The sequence below is a fragment of the Schistocerca cancellata genome, chromosome 1 (genome assembly GCF_023864275.1).
Source record: "Schistocerca cancellata isolate TAMUIC-IGC-003103 chromosome 1, iqSchCanc2.1, whole genome shotgun sequence".
In the NCBI taxonomy this organism is placed as follows: domain Eukaryota; kingdom Metazoa; phylum Arthropoda; class Insecta; order Orthoptera; family Acrididae; genus Schistocerca; species Schistocerca cancellata.
The window spans coordinates 1,172,591,398-1,172,610,927 of NC_064626.1; the positions used below are offsets into that span (position 1 = coordinate 1,172,591,398).

Consider the following 19,530-nt stretch of genomic DNA (forward strand, 5'->3'; position numbering starts at 1 on the left):
GACACCACGACGTCTGGGCGTGATTTGACCTTGGTTTTTGCCCCATGTTGAAAACACTCACCACAGCACTCCGCGAACACCCGACAAGTCGTGAAGTTTCCGAAATGCTCCTGCCGATCCTCGGAGGTGTCAGAATCTGCCCTCGATCACACTCAGATAGATCGCGCGCCTTCCCCATTCTACATACACACAGCACACTCGCTAATACTACGTGCACCATTGATGTGTCTATCGCCTGGATGGTTTTATATCGATAGGTAAGTTCTCATAATGTTCCGGCTAATTAGTGTATGTTGACCAAACAAAACGAAAAAGAGAGGCAAAGATTTCTCGGATTACTGTGGGCTTATTTTACGTAATGTAATTTTTTGTACATGGAAGCCAGAGAAGCCTCTGATATTTGCCCACACCTATGATGCAGAGGTGTATGATACAATGGTGGAAAAGTATTGTTCCCAGTATTCTTGGTTCCGTCGCTTTATGAGGTAATGGAAACAGGGACAGAGCCGTTTACAGATGTACCAGCGAAGGGTGCCAGCGCTGGACAATCCGCCTACGATCTCTAATAGCCGCAGCGATCTCTGAGGTCCTCCAGGCTATTGTCTTCCGACAGGAAGATCCCGAGGAGGATGGGGTGGCTTGGTTCACTGCCGAAAGAATAGCTGCTGCTATATGCTGAACAGCTGCAGCAGTACAGCCTTGCAATGGGGAGCTAAGGATGGCAGCAGAGGTGAACCGATCTCAGTCAGCATTACAGAGAACCATGTGGGCGGACGTCCAAGCCGCCCATGTGGCCAATCCTGCCTCGGGCATGGATGTGTGTGATGTCCTTAGGTTAGTTAGGTTTAAGTAGTTCTAAGTTCTAGGGGACTGATGACCTCAGCTGTTAAGTCCCATAGTGCTCAGAGCCATTTGAACTTTTTCTTTTTTTTTTTTTTTTTTTTTTTTTTTTTTTTTTTTTTTTTTTTCGTCCAAAAGGATCAACTCTGAGGGAGGGACAGGAACATCAGAACATCAGGAAGGTCATCATGGACTCTCTAGTGGATAGACGGCAGAAGACTAGGACTGCATAAGGAATGATCAATGGCCAAATAAGTTCCACGTGCTACACTGAAGTGTATAGGGCACAAGAGTTCAAGAGACAAAGGTTGAGCTGTGTTTCGATGACTTTACCATGGCAAGTCATCATTGTTGCTCCAAACAAAGTGTTATGGACGATGGCGTCGTCCGAGACTAGAAGATTGGGGAGGGAGGAATGAGAGAGTAATACAGATGCTAAAATCCAGATGTATCGTTATCCAAACCGCCAAAGCCTCCAAAGGTGTATCAAGAGGCACAAGGTCACTATATACAGAGTCTAATACATACATACAAATTCCACGCAATTCCGTCTCACAACAGCTGCAATAATTGAATTAATTAATTAATAATAATAATAGTTAAGAATTATTCTTAAAATAACCTCAATAGCCACAAAGGGCCCGGGTCGGACATGCTGGAAACTATGTTTCCTGGATGGAAATGCAGAATGCAGGAAAAGTGCTTAAAAGCTGCTGTTAAAACTCCACTGGAGGATCAGACTCTGAATACTGTGGGGACATGACCAGAGGAGGGGGGGGGGGGGGCGCAGACTTTGATCCAGGGTCATGTACTGCCACCAGTTGAGGCGTCAGGGGCATTTTCTATGTCCTATTAAATTTTTGCACATGACGATGCACCGCTTCATTTCTTTTTGGATGTAAGCAACCATCTCAGTCCTGTATTTCCTGGTCGCTGGATTCGAAGCGGAGGTCATCTGACCTGAACCCCTAGATTATTTTCTATGGGTATATCTAAAGTCACTTGTGTACGAGATCCCAGTGGATGCGGAGAGGGAATTAGTTTCCAGAATTGTAGCTGCCTGTGATGTGATTTGACACACACCAGGCATATTTGTCAGGGTGCGTCAAAATCTTGTTCGCCGATGTAATGCTTGCATTGAGGCTGATGGCCATCAGTTTCAGCATATTTTGTAAGATACGGTACAAATGGTACGTTCATTGTGTCACTAAGGGCATCTGTTGTTAACTGTAACTAATTTAAATGAAAAAGTATACAATAGTGTGTTTTTATTCCTATTATCTCCGTAAGCTAGCTTTCCCGAACCCAGGTTCCCCATCTTAAATTGTTCAGTGGCGCATCTTGTATGTCCTGTTAAATTTTTGCACGCTCTTACGGGAACAACCAGTACACATCTGGTGCCACATACCTCCGGAAACCTACCAACGGCTAGTCAAATCCATACCACACAGAATCGCCACTGCATTATGTTCCGTAGACGGACCAACACCCTACCAAGGAGATGGTTATACTGTTTCGTTTCGTCAGTGTATATAGCAAGTAATAACAGCCGTGTAACCTTCCCTCGTTCATTGAGAAGGGCAGCGCTTGCTTGATGAACAAAATAACTGCAGATTAAATTGGTATTTTGACATTTTCCAAGTTTTGCTAGTGCAGCATTGTGGCGAGTGGGGCGGACTGGGTCGAAGATAGTGCTTGCCCATCGCCCATCGCGGGCCGCGACGAATTTGGCCGCACCTGTAGCCTCAACACCAGGAGTAAAAACACAAGAGCCGCGAGAGAGGGACAGACTAAAGACGATAGTTCCATGTTATTGCCTTAACGTCTTTACTCTGTATATTAATAATAAAATCATCGTGTTTTCTATCCTCATTTCAGAGAAAGAAAAGCGAATATCTCCAATACAGCGTTCACATACTTTACAGTAGAGGAAAGAGTCACTTTAAGTTCTGCGTTGTATAATTTCGAGCCACATGCTAAATTGTTTCCATTGTCACATTTGTCCATTTTATTAGTTTAGATATTTTTTTACGAAATAACTCCACGCTTAATACGAGAAAAGGGTATACGCTAATCGGAATGTTAAATGGACACGTTTGTTTGCACTTAGCGTCACCTTACGGCCACGGAGCGTTGTTTAAGATGGACCGCCTTACTCAACAGCACTAGACTGCGGTATAAATGCACCTGAGAAACGACAAGACACAATTTATCGAGGTTTTTTAAATGTGGCACGCTTCAGTTTTTGTATTTGTGTGTATTACTGTAATATTAGAGTAAACACAGCTTACCATCTGTTCTGTTTGTTATCTGATAAATTGTAATGGAGGGTGTGGACGAAGAGCGTTAATTAAAATTAAAAAATGCGATCTAGATGGACAATTATATCAACTTCAATCATTCCTTAAATGATTTTATATTATTTATAGACTCATGAAATAACCTGTACTACCGTCGATTTCGTCTCGTTATGAACGAAGCGTTGACTTATACTTGTTAGCGCCTTTTGAAACAAATATGGTCCGGTACTAGGTATGCTCGTATTACCCCCACTAAACGATAGCACCGAAGCGTAATTCCCCTTCTTTTCTTTAGCGGAAAAGTACTGTGTAAATGACATGAATTCTTGAAGCAATGATAAAGAACCAAAGTTGATGCGCAAGAGGCAGCCCGCAGGCCGTAAAATAAAAACCGCTGAAGGCACGTTCCGCTTGAGAGCGCTGAGGCCGCAAACTCGCCGCTAGAGACACATCGGCCCACCTCCACGAGCGAGCACGTGCGAGTGTCGACCTTCCACTACATTCAGTACTGTTGAAAACAGAAAAAGAGAGGCTTCAAAGGAAGAGCAAAGGCGTGCATTGCGGTTTCCTACGGCGGAGGGCGTGCGGAGAACGAAAATTCATGGAAGACGGGCGCAACTGTACGAAGAGCACAGCATGTTCTTTGCAAGGGTCAAGACGTGACACAAGCGACTCAAGGAGGGACGGACGTCAATGGCCGATGAGGCACGGTCTGGAACGCCACGCCACATTACCGATACCATTGTCCAGCACGTGGATGACGTCATTACTGAAGACCGGCGAGTTACGTGGGCAGCTATTGTTCCAGAGGTCGCATTGAGCATCGACACTGAAACGGTCGTGCAGTGCTCTACGTGCACTTGTGCCATTCCTCGATGCATTTTCATTCCCCATACTTCATCCGCTGTAAGGGAACGCACTACACCCTTTCATTCTTCTTTCGAACCCTCCATTTCTCTGTTTTCAGCACGGCTGAGTGCGGTAGTTGGTCAACGCGCGCTCATGATCGGTCTGTGCGTCACGTAGGTGTGCGCCCATCTACATCTACATGTACATATAAACTCCGCTAGACACCAAGCAGTATGTGGCGGAGGGCACAATTCGCACTAAAGTCATATTCCCCCCCTCTGTTACACTCGCGGATCGCGCAAGGGAAAAACGACTGTCTGAACGCCTCAGTACGAGCTCTAATTTCCCTTATCTTTGAATGGTGATCATTGCGAGATTTAAAAGTTGTTGGTAATAATATATGCTCTACATTTTCGGTGAAGATCGGATTTCGGAATTTAGTGAGCAGCCCCTTCCGTTTAGCGCGTCGTCTATCTGCAAGTGTGTCCCACTTCAAACTTTCTATGAGATTTGTTACCCTCTCGCGATGGCTAAAAGTACCAGTCGCGAATCTTCCCGCCCTTCTTTGGACCTTCTCAGTCTCTTAAATCAGACCCAACTGGTAAGGGTCCCATACAGACGAACAATAAGACTGGACGAACTAACATATTGTAAGGTATTTCCTTTGTTGAAGGACTGCATCGCTTTAGGATTCTACCAATAAACCGCAATCTAGAGTTTGCCTTACCCGTTACTTGTGTAATCTGATCATTCCATTTGAGATCATTTCGGATAGTCACACCCAGATACTTGACAGATGCTATCGCTTCCAAAGACTGGGCATTTATTTTGTACTCGTACATTAATGGGGATTTTCGCCCTGTCATATGCAGTAGGTTACACTCACTAATATTGAGAGATAACTGCCAGTCATTACACCACGCATTTATTTTTTACAAATCCTCACTGATTTGTTCACAATTTTCGTGTGATACTACTTTCCTGTAGACTACAGCATCATCGGCAAACAGTCCAATGCCGCTGTCAATACCATCAACCAGATCGTTTATGTAAATCGTAAAAAGCAGCGGGGCTATTACGCTGCCCTGGGGCACACCCGAAGGTACGCTTGTTTCTGTTGAAGTCTCCTCATTCCGGACGACATACTGCTCTGTCTGTTAGAAAACTTCCTATCCAATCGCATATGTCATCGGATAGTCCGTAAGCGCTCACTTTTTGGAGCAAAAGACAGTACGGAACTAAGTCGAACGCCTTTCGAAAGTCGAGAAATATGGCATCAACAAGGGAGCCGGTATCTAGAGCCTGTCGTATATCATCACAAAGAGGGCCAGCTGTGACCCGCATGATCGCTGTTTCCTAAAACCGTGCTGGTTTCTGCAGTGAGCTTCTCAGAGTCTAGAAAGGTCATTATCTCTGGACACAAGAGATGTTCCATGATTCTACAACAAATCGATGTCAGTGAAATTGGCCGGTAATTACGTGCATCCGTTTTTCTACCCTTTTTATATGTTCCGTCTAGCGACGAGTCTGGGGCCTCAGCACTCTTATAGGAAGCACATCTTCCTTCGTAGGTAATGATCCCCTGAGAGGTTTGCACTTTACAGCCTCCGATTCGTTGCTTTTAGAATGCACCTGACTTTTACCTACCATCCACACAGAATACAGCAGTTGTCGCCAAGATCGCCTCCTGCATGCTTTTCTTTAGTCAAGGTTCACGCTCTAGGTTCTAGACTGCCCTCACTTTCACATTCACGGGCAGCAAACGAATCTAAACACCCTTCACCCGTCGCGCCCGGTAACCGTAGCGTGAAATGACTTTCTCTCTGATCACCGCCTTCGGTTCTCCTCAAGGCTGCAAAGTGGAGTAATAACAAGTTCACATGGTCCGTCATTTGTAAACCAATCGCCATTGAGGTTGTAAAGTCCTTGTGTTCTCTAGTGAAAGTGCACAGTTCACAGCGGATGAGCTCTCCCTTTCTGTTGCGTCTCTCCTTCCCTCCCCACTGCTGCCGTGAGGAGGTTGTTGTTTCCAGCGGGTTTCTCCTACTTCCGAGTCCAAACCATTAGCTAAGCGTCTTTAAGGATTAGCTCCACTCGTACAGGCATTTGCTAATGCGACTAGCTGGAATTTACCAGTGCTATTGTGAAATCACGTCGATTCTGTCCTTATGCGGGCCTCCAGAGAGGAAATCCGCCGTATCATGAAAACACCGAAGATTTGTTTCGATTGTGACAATATCCAACATTGCCAGGTTGCTTAGAGTGAACATTCGAGATAAAAGGGGCGTTCCATAAGTAATGCAACAGATACGGCCTACACCAGCTTACTGGAAGGTTTTCTCTGCCTCGTGATGACTGGGTGTTGTGTGATGTCCTTAGGTTAGTTAGGTTTAAGTAGTTCTACGTTCTAGGGGACTGATGACCATAGATGTTAAGTCCCATAGTGCTCAGAGCCATTTGAACCATTTTTTACTGGAAGGTCCTGTATGTCCGTATGATAGCACTCTGTTAATCGACGTCGGAGCCAACGTCTTACTGCATCAATAACCTTTTCACTATGCTTGTACTGCTTTCCGCGAAGTATACCTTCATTAGGCCAAACAAATGGTAGTCGGAAGGTACGAGCCGGCCGCAGTGGCCGAGCGGTTCTAGGCGCTTCAGTCTGGAACCGCGCGACCGCTACGGTAGCAGATTCGAATCCTGCCTTGGGCATGGATGTGTGTGATGTCCTTAGGTTAGTTAGGTTTAAGTAGTTCTAAGTTCTAGGGGACTGATGACCTCAGATGTTAAGTCCCATAGTACTCAGAGCCATTTGAACCATTTGGAAGGTACGACATCCGGGCTATAGGACGGATGAAGAAGAACAGTCCAGTGAAGTTTTGTAAGATCCTCTCGGGAGCGCATGCTTGTGTGAAGCCCTGCGTTGCCATGGAGAAGGAGAAGTGCGTTTGCATTTTTTGCGGCGACGAACGCGGTGAAGTTTTTTCTATTTCCTGAGGGTAGCACAGTACACATCAGTGCTGATCGTTGCACCATGAGGGAGGACATCAAACAGAATAACCCCTTCAGAGTCCCGGAAGGCAGTCGCCACGATTTAACCGGCTTAGGGTGCGGCTTTGAACTTTTCCTTCCGAGGAGACGTGGTGTGGCGCCCCTCCAACTATTCTCATTTTGTTTCCGGTTTGAAGTTGTGAATTCATGTTTCATCGCCTGTGACGATGTTCGACAAAAAATTGTCGCCGTCAGCCTCGTAACGCGTAAGCAATTCCGCACAGATGGTCCTTCGTTGCTCTACATGGTCTTCTGTTAGGAGGGAGGAACCCAACGCGCGCACGCCTTTGAGTACTCCAATAGTTGGAAGAGTGTGTCAGCATTAACAACAGACAGGTCCAGGTGGGCAGCGATGTACTTGATTGTGATCCGTCGATCATCGCAAATGAGAGTGTCTGCACGTTCCAACATTGCTGGAGTCGCAGATGTGTGCGGGATATCGAACAGGTCTGCACTAATTTGGTGCTATGACGACAGACGCCTCTCTCGATGACTGACCGTGCTTCTGTTCACTGTCAGGTCTCTGTAGACATTTTGCTAGGCCCTATGAATATCTTTGATGCTCTAGTTGTCCGCCAAAAGAAACTCAGTGACAGTTCTCCGCTTGGAACGCACCTCCGTCACAGACGCCATTTTGAAAGCTACGTACAGTGCCGCCGCCTATCGGAACTTGATTAAACTGCAGGGGCAGAGGCGGGAATATTCTCACAACAAATTCCGCATTTTTCAACCGAAACTGGCTGAAATTAAAATCTGGTGCATTACTTATTGAACGCCTCTCATACATGATGAACCGAACTCCACCGACAACATTTCCTTGGTTCTTCAAGGGTCATTTTCTGAGTATTTTGGTATAAGAGACTCGTGGTTTCTCTGGCTCGGTACGGAGTAAATATGCACATCAAAAAATGTTTTGCATCGCCCCGGTAGCCAGAACTCCTGAAAATAGACGTTGACTGTGGATATTGTATTACAGACGTTGTCCCTTTGACTGTTTAGAGATGTCACTAAACCCGCCCGAGGATGTAAACAACCATGCATGAGCAGCGCCTATTACACGGAAGGGGTCCGACAGCCGATCAGTTCCATCCATTCCACCAGGAAGGAGGTCCAGAGCTCTTGTTATCTGTAGTTCAAACATGCCTAGATGGTGAATACCGCGGTTCGATCGCGTCCGCATTGTTACTCTGTGCCAGGAAGGGCTCTCAACAAGGGAAGTGTCCAGGCGTCTCGGAGTGAACTAAAGCGATGTTCTTCTGACATGGAGGAGATACAGAGAGACAGGAACTGTCGATGACATGCCTCGCTCAAGCAGCCCAAGGGCTACTACTGCAGTGCATGACCGATACCTACGGATTATGGCTCGGAGGAACCCTGACATCAACGCCACCATGTTGAATAATACTCTTTGTGCAGCCACAGGACGTCTTGATACGACTCAAACTGTGCGCAACAGGCTAGAAGATGCGCAACTTCACTCCCGACGTCCATGGCGAAGTCCATCTTTGCAACCACGACGCCGTGCAGCGCGGTACAGATTGGCCCAAAAAAATACCGAATGGACCTCTCAGGATCGGCATCACGTTCTCTTCACCGATGGGTATCGCATATGCCTTCAACCATACAATCGTCGGAGACGTGTTTGGAGGCAACCCGGTCAGGCTGAACGCCTTAGACACACTGTCCAGCGAGTACAGCAAGGTGAAGGTTCCCTGCTGTATAGGGGTGGCATTATGTGGGGCCGACGTACGCCGCTGGTGATCATGGAAGGCGCCGTAACGGCTGTACGATATGTGAATGCCATCCTCCGACCGACAGTGCAACCATATCGGCTGCATATTGGCGAGGCATTCGCCTTCATGGACGACAATTCGCGCCCCCATCGCTCTCATCTTGTGAATGACTTCCTTCAGGATAACGACATCGCTCGACTAGAGTGGCCAGCATGTTCTCCAGACATGAACCCTATCGAACATGCCTGGGATGGATTGAAAAGGGCTGTTTATGGACGACGTGACCCACCAACCACTCTGAGGGATTTACGCCGTATCGCTGTTGATGAGTGGGACAATCTGGACCAACAGTGCCTTGACGAACTTGTGGATAGTGTGCCACGACGAATACAGTCATGCATCAATGCAAGAGAACGTGATTCTGGGTATTAGAGGTACCGGTGTGTACAGCAATCTGGACCACCACCTCTGAAGGTCTCGCTGTATGGTGGTACAACGTGCAATTTGTGATTTTCATGAGCAGTAAAAAGGGTTGAAATGATGTTTATGTTGATCTCTATTCTAATTTTCGGTACAGGTTCCGGGACTCTCGTAACCAAGGTGATGCTAAACTTTTTTGATGTGTGTATATTTGGTTGATTTATTACTCCTTGTAACGATACTGCATCAAAATATCTGGACAACACTGTAAACGTCAAAGGTATGTGCTACGTCTCACATCTGGAAGCAAACTTTATCCACTCACTCACAGCACTTGCTGTTGATAACAGTAATTCCTAATTTACTGTTCTTCGTTGAACTTGCATTTAGTGCTGCGCGGTTGTGTCTCGGGTCTGTTTTTCCGGCAGTGTTAGTTGTACGTTAACAGTGATGGATAGTAGCACGGAAATAATTGGTGAGCTGTTTTCCGATATGCACCTCGTGTATGGGTTCTGAATGCAATGAAGGAGGGGCACAACGATGCTATGCTCACAAGTATACCGTACGAACTTCCGCTAGCTGATTTGATTCATATTAATAGGGCGTGTAGGGCACGATTATGACTTCAACGTGTGTAAACACGAAGACGCAGCTCTCAGAGTTCACGAAAAAATAAAGTTTGAAAATTTTACGCATCATTATACAGGGTGATAATTATTGAACTAAATTAAATAAAATCGTCATAAGTTCCGAATGGTTTGCGATTGGACGTTCAAACTGCACAGTTGACTGCAGGGCATGATGGGAATTAGTATGCGCATACGCACACGCCTTATTATTGTCGGCCATTTGGACGTGAAAATGTCTGAGCGTATAGCGCTTCTAAAGGCCTAATATGTGAACAATAACAGCCCAACTACGGCTCAAAGGAAGTTTGCGACCGAGTTCAAACTGAAGACAACCGGTTCAAGTGTGCTAACAATTAAGAATCTGATTCGCAAGTTTAACGGAGGGGATAGTGTTCGTGATGACTGTGTTGGCAATGCTGATCGTCCAAAATTAGTGAAAAAGCCTGAAAACATCGAGAAGACACGTGCCGTGTTACAAACCAGCGCCAGGAAAATGATCAAACCAGCTGCAGAACATGTGGGAATCAACCGGGAGACATTGCGAAAAGCTGTTGTTGAAGACCTGCATCTCTTCCCATACAAAACTCGAACCCATCAGCTATTAAGCCCCAGGAATGTGGAACAGCGGTTGTGTTTCGCCAACACTATTGTCCACGGAATTGACGAGCAAGAATTTCGTGCTTATGTGATTTGGTTTAGCGACGAAGCCCAGTTTCATTTGGAGGGGTTTGTCAACAAGCAAAACTGGCGAATTTGGAAGACTGAGAATCCGACTTTTGCGATCGAGAAGTCTCTTCACCCTCAACGGGTGACTGTGTGGTGTGCAATGTCCAGTCACGGAATAATCGGTGCGATATTCCTTGATGGCACGGTGACTACCGAATGGTACATGAAGGTTTTGGAAGATGATTTAATCCTCATTATCCAAAGTGACCCTGATTTCGACAAGATGTGGTTCATGCAAGACGGAGCTCGACCCCATCGAAGCAGAGAGTTTGATGTCCTGGAAGAGCACTTTGGGGACCTCGATTGGCTGCCATATTCTCCGGATCTGAACACAAGCGACTCCTTTTTGTGGGGTTATATTAAAGACAAGGTGTACAGTAATAACCCCAAAATCATAACTGAACTGAAAACAGCCCTTCAGGAGGTGAACGACGGCATCGATGTTCCAATACCTCAGCGGGTCACGCAGAATTTCGCTATTATTCTGCGCCACATCATCGCCAATGATGGCAGGCATATCGAACATGTCATAACATACATCCGAATATTTGCAGTGAATTTTACATAATGAATAAAGTGTGTGCACGCCATACTTTGAAACTAATTTACGTTTTCCTTCGTATAGTCCAATAATTGTCACCCTGTATGTATTGTATGGTCGCTAATAGTGTGTCAGCAGCCAAGTGTGTAAGCACATATTTTCAGTAGCGCGAGGTCAGTGGATCGAATCTCACGGCCACCACCCCTTTTTTTTCATTTCCCTGTAATTCTACCAATAGAGTCATTATTACTTTGCAAATAACCGATATAGAATCTTAAATTATTATTTTCATAATCTTATTCTGAAAAATGGAGTAAGACATTTTCGTAAGGAGGGTGAAAATTAAAAAAAAAAAGATACACAAGAACTTTCAGTGGAATCAGTATACTCATTTTATTTATGGTACTGGTGGTAGAAATATTCTAAGCAGTAATTATTGAAACATACAGTCGAATCTGTCCATGTGCATGGTCTTTCAAAGTGTCTGTTGCATAACAAACTTGGGTTACATTCGCAAACGGTTCCTGGTCCTCATACAATTTCGCACCGTACCGCGCATTACTGGCATCATAATTACGTGGTAATAAAAAAAATTTCTGGCATTGGGATTCGATCCATAGACCTCGGCTACTCTTTCGACTGCGAAATCCTTGATTACTTGCGACCATGCGAAGCATATAGCTGCTGGTATATTGTTCAAACTCGATTTTCTCGAGAGCGGTTGAGAGTTGCGACTTGCTACTTATTCACGTTGAAGGTTTCGTCGTGCGCTACACACCACGTCAACGAGCGATGTGGCGCAGTGGTTGGCACACTGGACTTGCGTTCGGGGAAACAACGGTTCAAACTCGCGACGTCCGGCCATCCTAATACAGGTTTCCCGTGATTTCCCTAAATCGCTCCAGCCAAATGCCAGCACAGTTCTTTTGACAGGGCACAACCGGTTTCCGTCCCATCCTTCCCTATTTCAAGCTCGTGCTCCGTCTCTAATGCCCTCGTTGTCGACGGGACGTTAAACACTAAGCTCCTCCTTCCCTCCTCCACATCCTGTCAATATGAAGTTCGTGTGGTTCCCCTGTCAGCTGTTCCCACAGCTGCAGCGACCACATCACAGTAGTTTTGCATCTTTATATAACCGAATTCATTCGCGTTACTACGTATTACAGGCTTTTCCACTGTTGTGAGAGTGTATTCACAGAAATAAAGAAAATTCTGGTAACAAATACGAATAAATCATAATTACATTATTGCTCTGCAACGAGGCACCAGAGACCACCGGTCCCTGATACCAAAATATTCAAAATGTGTCCATAAACAACGGCCAAAATTTTGTCGGTTGTTCACCTTATACACTCCTGGAAATGGAAAAAAGAACACATTGACACCGGTGTGTCAGACCCACCATACTTGCTCCGGACACTGCGAGAGGGCTGTACAAGCAATGATCACACGCACGGCACAGCGGACACACCAGGAACCGCGCTGTTGGCCGTCGAATGGCGCTAGCTGCGCAGCATTTGTGCACCGCCGCCGTCAGTGTCAGCCAGTTTGCCGTGGCATACGGAGCTCCATCGCAGTCTTTAACACTGGTAGCATGCCGCGACAGCGTGGACGTGAACCGTATGTGCAGTTGACGGACTTTGAGCGAGGGCGTATAGTGGGCATGCGGGAGGCCTTGTGGACGTACCGCCGAATTGCTCAACACGTGGGGCGTGAGGTCTCCACAGTACATCGATGTTGTCGCCAGTGGTCGGCGGAAGGTGCACGTGCCCGTCGACCTGGGACCGGACCGCAGCGACGCACGGATGTACGCCAAGTCCGTAGGATCCTACGCAGTGCCGTAGGGGACCACACCGCCACTTCCCAGCACAAATTAGGGACACTGTTGCTCCTGGGGTATTGGCGAGGACCATTCGCAACCGTCTCCATGAAGCTGGGCTACGGTCCCGCACACCGTTAGGCCGTCTTCCGCTCACGCCCCAACATCGTGCAGCCCGCCTCCAGTGGTGTCGCGACAGGCGTGAATGGAGGGGCGAATGGAGACGTGTCGTCTTCAGCGATGAGAGTCGCTTCTGCCTTGGTGCCAATGATGGTCGTATGCGTGTTTGGCGCCGTGCAGGTGAGCGCCACAATCAGGACTGCATACGACCGAGGCACACAGGGCCAACACCCGGCATCATGGTGTGGGGAGCGATCTCCTACACTGGCCGTAAACCACTGGTGATCGTCGAGGGGACACTGAATAGTGCACGGTACATCCAAACCGTCATCGAACCCATCGTTCTACCATTCCTAGACCGGCAAGGGAACTTGCTGTTCCAACAGGACAATGCACGTCCGCATGTATCCCGTGCCACCCAACGTGCTCTAGAAGGTGTAAGTCAACTACCCTGGCCAGCAAGATCTCCGGATCTGTCCCCCATTGAGCATGTTTGGGACTGGATGAAGCGTCGTCTCACACGGTCTGCACGTCCAGCATGAACGCTGGTCCAACTGAGGCGCCAGGTGGAAATGGCATGGCAAGCCGTTCCACAGGACTACATCCAGCATCTCTACGATCGTCTCCATGGGAGAATAGCAGCCTGCATTGCTGCGAAAGGTGGATATACACTGTACTAGTGCCGACATTGTGCATGCTCTGTTGCCTGTGTCTATGTGCCTGTGGTTCTGTCAGTGTGATCATGTGATGTATCTGACCCCAGGAATGTGTCAATAAAGTTTCCCCTTCCTGGGACAATGAATTCACGGTGTTCTTATTTCAATTTCCAGGAGTGTATTTCGCGGAAAGACCACAAAGATAAGACAAGAGAATTAGGGCTCGTACAGACGCATATAGGCAATAATTGAAGGGGTCGGAGGGATATAGTCATAAGCTACATTGAACTAGTTTTGAGATACAGCGAGTTTAAAGTTCCACAGAGGTCTGAAAATGTTTAATACAAAATAGAAACTTTATTTCTACTGCAAACACTTGATAATACTTGCAAAGCATGTTGTTAAATAGTCAACTCTCTGCATGCTATAAAATATTACTTTTAGAATGATTCTAATTAAGATGTAGTCAATGGTGGCTTATGACTATATCTCCCAAAAAATTGTTTAAAACATAAAGTATGAATTTGTAAGGATTTATTTTAACTACTCTTACACAGAAAGCAGAATATATAATTTTTACACATTAATGTGTACATATCAGGCATCTGAGATGTATAAATTACTTTTTCATTGATACAGTTACATCAAAGAAGTTCCTCTACCTTATCAACAGCGCCGGCTTTAGGGTGGGGCGGCCCGAGCGGTCGCCCAGGGCGCCGGGGCCCAAGGGGCGCCACATACTAAACGCATGTAAAAAAAAAAAAAAAAAAAATTACAATTTACAATCACCCATTTCGCGAAACTAAAATATTATTCAGTCTCATTCAACATACGTCGCTAATCTCACGAATGCGCGATGAATTCGGGGTAGCAGAAGAGAAATCATGCTGAATGCAATCTTCGTATTGTCTGCAACCATCCATGTTTGACGCGGGCTAGCACGGGCTCTACCAAAGCGCCTCTCTTATTTGTTTCAAGAACTGCAACAAGGAAGAGCCCATGCAGCCGCACCATCTCTCGTTCACAACAGAAACTACCGGTCGCTCCAAATAAAAGAAAATACAAACTGTGAAATATACATTACATTATGATTTAATTAATACGAATGTATTTATATCGAATATTTGTGACTTACTGACTCATGTACATTAATTAATAGATCATGCAATGCGTGCACTGCATTCATAGAGAATTCTCCCCTAACGTACTGAAATAATACAGCGCCACACAATGTTTGTTAGACTGCATATGTTGGCAGCGCTACGATTTGCACCCGCATGTCAGTAATTGTCAATAAGAGTCGGAGGCAGCGGTCATGTTTTCGTGGCGGAATAATTGTGAGTGAAACGAGTGTCGTGACTGTGTCAACATTTTAATTTTCTGGTAAGTGCGAAAAACATTTTTATCTTTTAGTTCAGGTTTTTTTCTAGTTACGTCTACTGATAGGTGAATTTCTTTATTTGTTATAGATCGAATATTGTGGTCGCGAAATAGAGCAGTGTCCAAGCAATAATTTGTCAAATTATTAAATCATGCCAGAAGAGAAGGAAATGATTAAAAAAAAGCTTTCTGGTTCAGAAAATCGGAAAAGAAAAGCTGAAAAAGAAAAAGTTCTTGAAGAAACTAAAAAGCACATGAATATTTATAAGTACCTTAAAGGAAATTCTAAGGCAAATACTTCAGATATTGAATCAAAAGTCCATGTATCAGCAAATATTTCTTCAGACTGTGAACAATTATACACAAAAAATATACAATCACCTATTGAAGGTGATCAAATTGACCAGCGCAGTACATCTTTGCATGAATCCTCTGATATTTCTCCAAGTCAAAATCAACACATGACATCTGTGGTCGATGAAAGTATCAACGTTCTTGCAATAAAAGAATACAATGTTTCTGATGTAGGTACGTGGCCAAAAGTACTTAATACTAGAGATATAGATCGCATTATAATATGTGGACCCTCACAAGTATGTCTAAATAACTTTCCAAAAGATGAAAATGGGCGTCATTTCTCTTCAACTCATTACACAAGAAAACTGTCAAACGAAGAAACTTTCAGACGACGGTGGCTAGTTTATTCTGTTTCAAATGACAGTGTCTTTTGCTTTTGTTGTCGACTGTTTGATTTAAAGTCAACTACGAATTTGACTACCACTGTGGGTTTCAGAAATTGGAAACATTTAAGTGAAGCTCTGAAACTGCATGAAAATAGTCCTAACCACAAAAAAGCATTTACTCAATGGACTGAAGCTGAAATCAGGTTTAAAGCTGGATTAACTATTGACAAGGAAGAACAAAAGCTAATTTCTAAAGAAAGTTTACGATGGAGCAATGTGCTTCAAAGATTGATGCACATTACTTTGTATTTGGCTGAAAATAATATGGCATTCAGAGGGTTATCAGATAAATTATTTACCCCAAATAATGGAAAATTCTTAGGTCTTCTACAGTTATTGGCAAAGTTTGATCCAATCATGGAAGAGCACGTCAGACTGGCATTGAATGGTGATTTGGCTGACCATTATTGCGGCAAAAATATACAAAATGAATTAATAGGACTCATGGCATCACACGTTATGTCTACAATCGTATTCGGCATAAAGGGTTCAAAGTATTATGCAATCATAGCTGACTGTACTCCAGATATAAGCCACAAAGAACAACTTTCGATAACTTTAAGATGCGCCGACATAACAGAGGATGGCGTAAGTGTAAAAGAACATTTCATCTCATTTCTGCAAATAGATGATACAACCGGTGAAGGTCTCACAGAAAGCATTTTAAAAACATTGAGTGATCTTGACCTTAACATTAATGACTGCAGAGGACAGGGCTACGATAACGGCGCGAACATGAAGGGGAAAAATAAAGGCGTCCAGAACAGAATTAAGAAGTTAAATCCACTAGCTTTTTTTTGTGCCATGTGGATGCCATAGTTATAATTTGGTATTGTGTGATGCGGCAAAATCATCAGTAAAATCCGTGACACTGTTCGGAATGTTACAAAAAATGTTTAATCTATATGCTGGATCGGTAAATAGATGGAAAATTTTGACCGACCATTTGAAGATATACACCCTGAAAAATGTGACACACGCTGGGAAGCTCGAATTGATAGCGTCAAAGCGGTTCGTTATCAATTATGCGAAATGCATGACGCTTTGGTTTCCTTGGCCGATGCTACTGAACAAAGCGATGCTGCGGTGTCACACGAAGCGACAACACTAGGAGGACAATTAAAAGACTTCAGCTTCATTGTTTCTCTCGTGACATGGTATGATGTTCTGTTTCAAATTAACGTTGTGAGTAAAGCAAGTCAGTCACCCACAATCAACTTTGTCGAGTTTATGGGAATCCTTGACAAATGTTGCTCTTATTTGGAAACATATAGACAAACAGGTTTCGAACAAGCTATTGTAACAGCAACTGAACTGGCTTCGGATCTTGATACGCAGCCATTATTTAAACCACAAATGCGATTAAGACGTATTAAACGCAGGCCGGGTGAAGAGGCTGTTGATGATCAAATAACTGACCCAAAAAAGAAGTTTAAAGTAGAGTTTTTCAATGCACTGTTGGACACCGTGCACATATCCATGAAAGAAAGATTTGAACAGATGCAAGAATTTTCTGCGACGTGGAGTTTCTTGTTTGACATTAAAAAAAATCAAAATAAAGAAGAACTAATACAATGCTGTTCTAAATTACAAGAAAAGTTAACTGTCAACATGAAGTCAGATATTGATGGAAATTTGCTGTGCGACGAAATTTTAGGCCTGCAACACTATCTAGAAGACAGCCAAGCAACGCCTATTGAAGCCTTAAACTTCATAAAAAAAACTGGATGAAGCGTCGTCTCACACGGTCTGCACGTCCAGCACGAACGCTGGTCCAACTGAGGCGCCAGGTGGAAATGGCATGGCAAGCCGTTCCACAGGACTACATCCAGCATCTCTACGATCGTCTCCATGGGAGAATAGCAGCCTGCATTGCTGCGAAAGGTGGATATACACTGTACTAGTGCCGACATTGTGCATGCTCTGTTGCCTGTGTCTATGTGCCTGTGGTTCTGTCAGTGTGATCATGTGATGTATCTGACCCCAGGAATGTGTCAATAAAGTTTCCCCTTCCTGGGACAATGAATTCACGGTGTTCTTATTTCAATTTCCAGGAGTGTATATTAAACACTAGAGGTGATAAGTGTTGTTCCTTGCATCCATTGTCTTATACTGTACATCTACGTCTACATCTCGTACACCGAAAACCAACTTATGGTGTATGACGGAGGATACTTCTCGATTTCCAGGCGCCTTACCGATACATCATCGCCCCCGACTGTTTATTGATCATTACCTTTTTCCATGCTATTGGCATTTGGTTATTTAGGCCCTGTTTTAGATTTTTTCTTCTTGAATAACTTCTTGGCCCTTGATTCAGTTTGATTCATTTTTGCCTTAGACATTATCTACTAGTATTTCCCGATAGTACAACATTATACACTCCATTTCAAACAGTCACACCCAGAAGTTTGCCGAAATAACTCAATTTAACGTAATTACGAGCTACTGACATGGCGATGTCATGGTTCTTTTGTCTTAACGAAACTCAGTTACACACGCCGCAATTATTTGGTGTAGATTGACGGCGTAAACCACTGAAATAGCACAGAACTTGCACAATTGTTGCATGTGGGTTTGATGCGAGGCAAGACGTTCAGTCCGAAAAAAAAAAATAAAAAATAAAATAAATTTAAAAAAACGAACTTGTACGATCGTGTGGGATTGGATGGAGAGGGGTACAATAATCACTTACCAAGTCGCTCTTTTGTCGAAAACTGACATTTTGAGCCCTTGGCTATGTGCAAAAGACATGTTGATTCTTGCAGAGAAAATAACAGCAACCATCCACTCTTTGTAATGCTAATTATTTATGTAAATAGCCCCGTTAGCAGTTTCTAACCGATAGATGGCTTGTCCACGGTAAGATATACTTTTATTGCAGTTTACATTAGTTTTCATTTTTTATTTCCCCATGTGGTGCGGCGTGGTGGTGCTGTCGAAAATTCGGCGCCATTACGTTGCACGTTTCAATATTCACTGCTTCGGTTCAAGCAGTAGCGAAGACTATATGAAACACTTTTTGACATGCACATGTAAACATGAAATGTAAAGCACCACTCACACACACCAAAAAGTGGAGTTATACATTATGCGTGTACATTATATCAAAGAAGTGCTTCATGTAGTCTTCGCTACTGCATGATCACAAGGAGTCAGCACTGCAAGTAATGGTGAGGAATTTTTCGACGGCACCACAACGCCAAGAAATAAAAAGCGAAAATCGATGTGAACTACAATAAAAATGTATCTTTACGTGAACACGCCGTCGGACTCCCGAATGAGATTTTCACTCTGCAGCGCAGTGTGCGCTGATACGAAACTTCCTGGCAGATTAAAACTGTGTGCCGGACCGAGACTCGAACTCGGGACCTTTGTCTTTCCCGGACAAGTGCTCTACCATCTGAGCTACCCGCGCACGACCCACTCCCTGTCCTCACAGCTTTACTTCTGCCAGTATCTCGTCTCCTACCCTCCAAACTTTACAGAAGCTCTCCTGCGAACATTGCAGAACTAGCACTCCTGAAAGAAAGGATATTGCGGAGACATGGCTTAGCCACAGCCTGGGGGATGCTTCCAGAATGAGATTTTCACTCTGCAGCGGAGTGTGCGCTGATATGAAACTTCATGGCAGATTAAAACTGTGTGCCGGACTGAGACTCGAACTCGGGACCTTTGCCTTTCGCGGGGAAGTGCTGTACCATCTGAGCTACCCAAGCACGA

The 19,530-nt window shown here is 44.7% G+C and overlaps 1 protein-coding gene across 2 annotated transcripts in view; it reads left to right on the forward strand.

Annotated features, from left to right (window-relative positions):
- The window catches only part of LOC126094084 (keratin, type I cytoskeletal 9-like), a 93,527-nt gene that overhangs the window by 33,201 nt on the left and 40,796 nt on the right, over positions 1 to 19,530 (forward strand). The gene's annotated exons all lie outside the window — the stretch shown is intronic.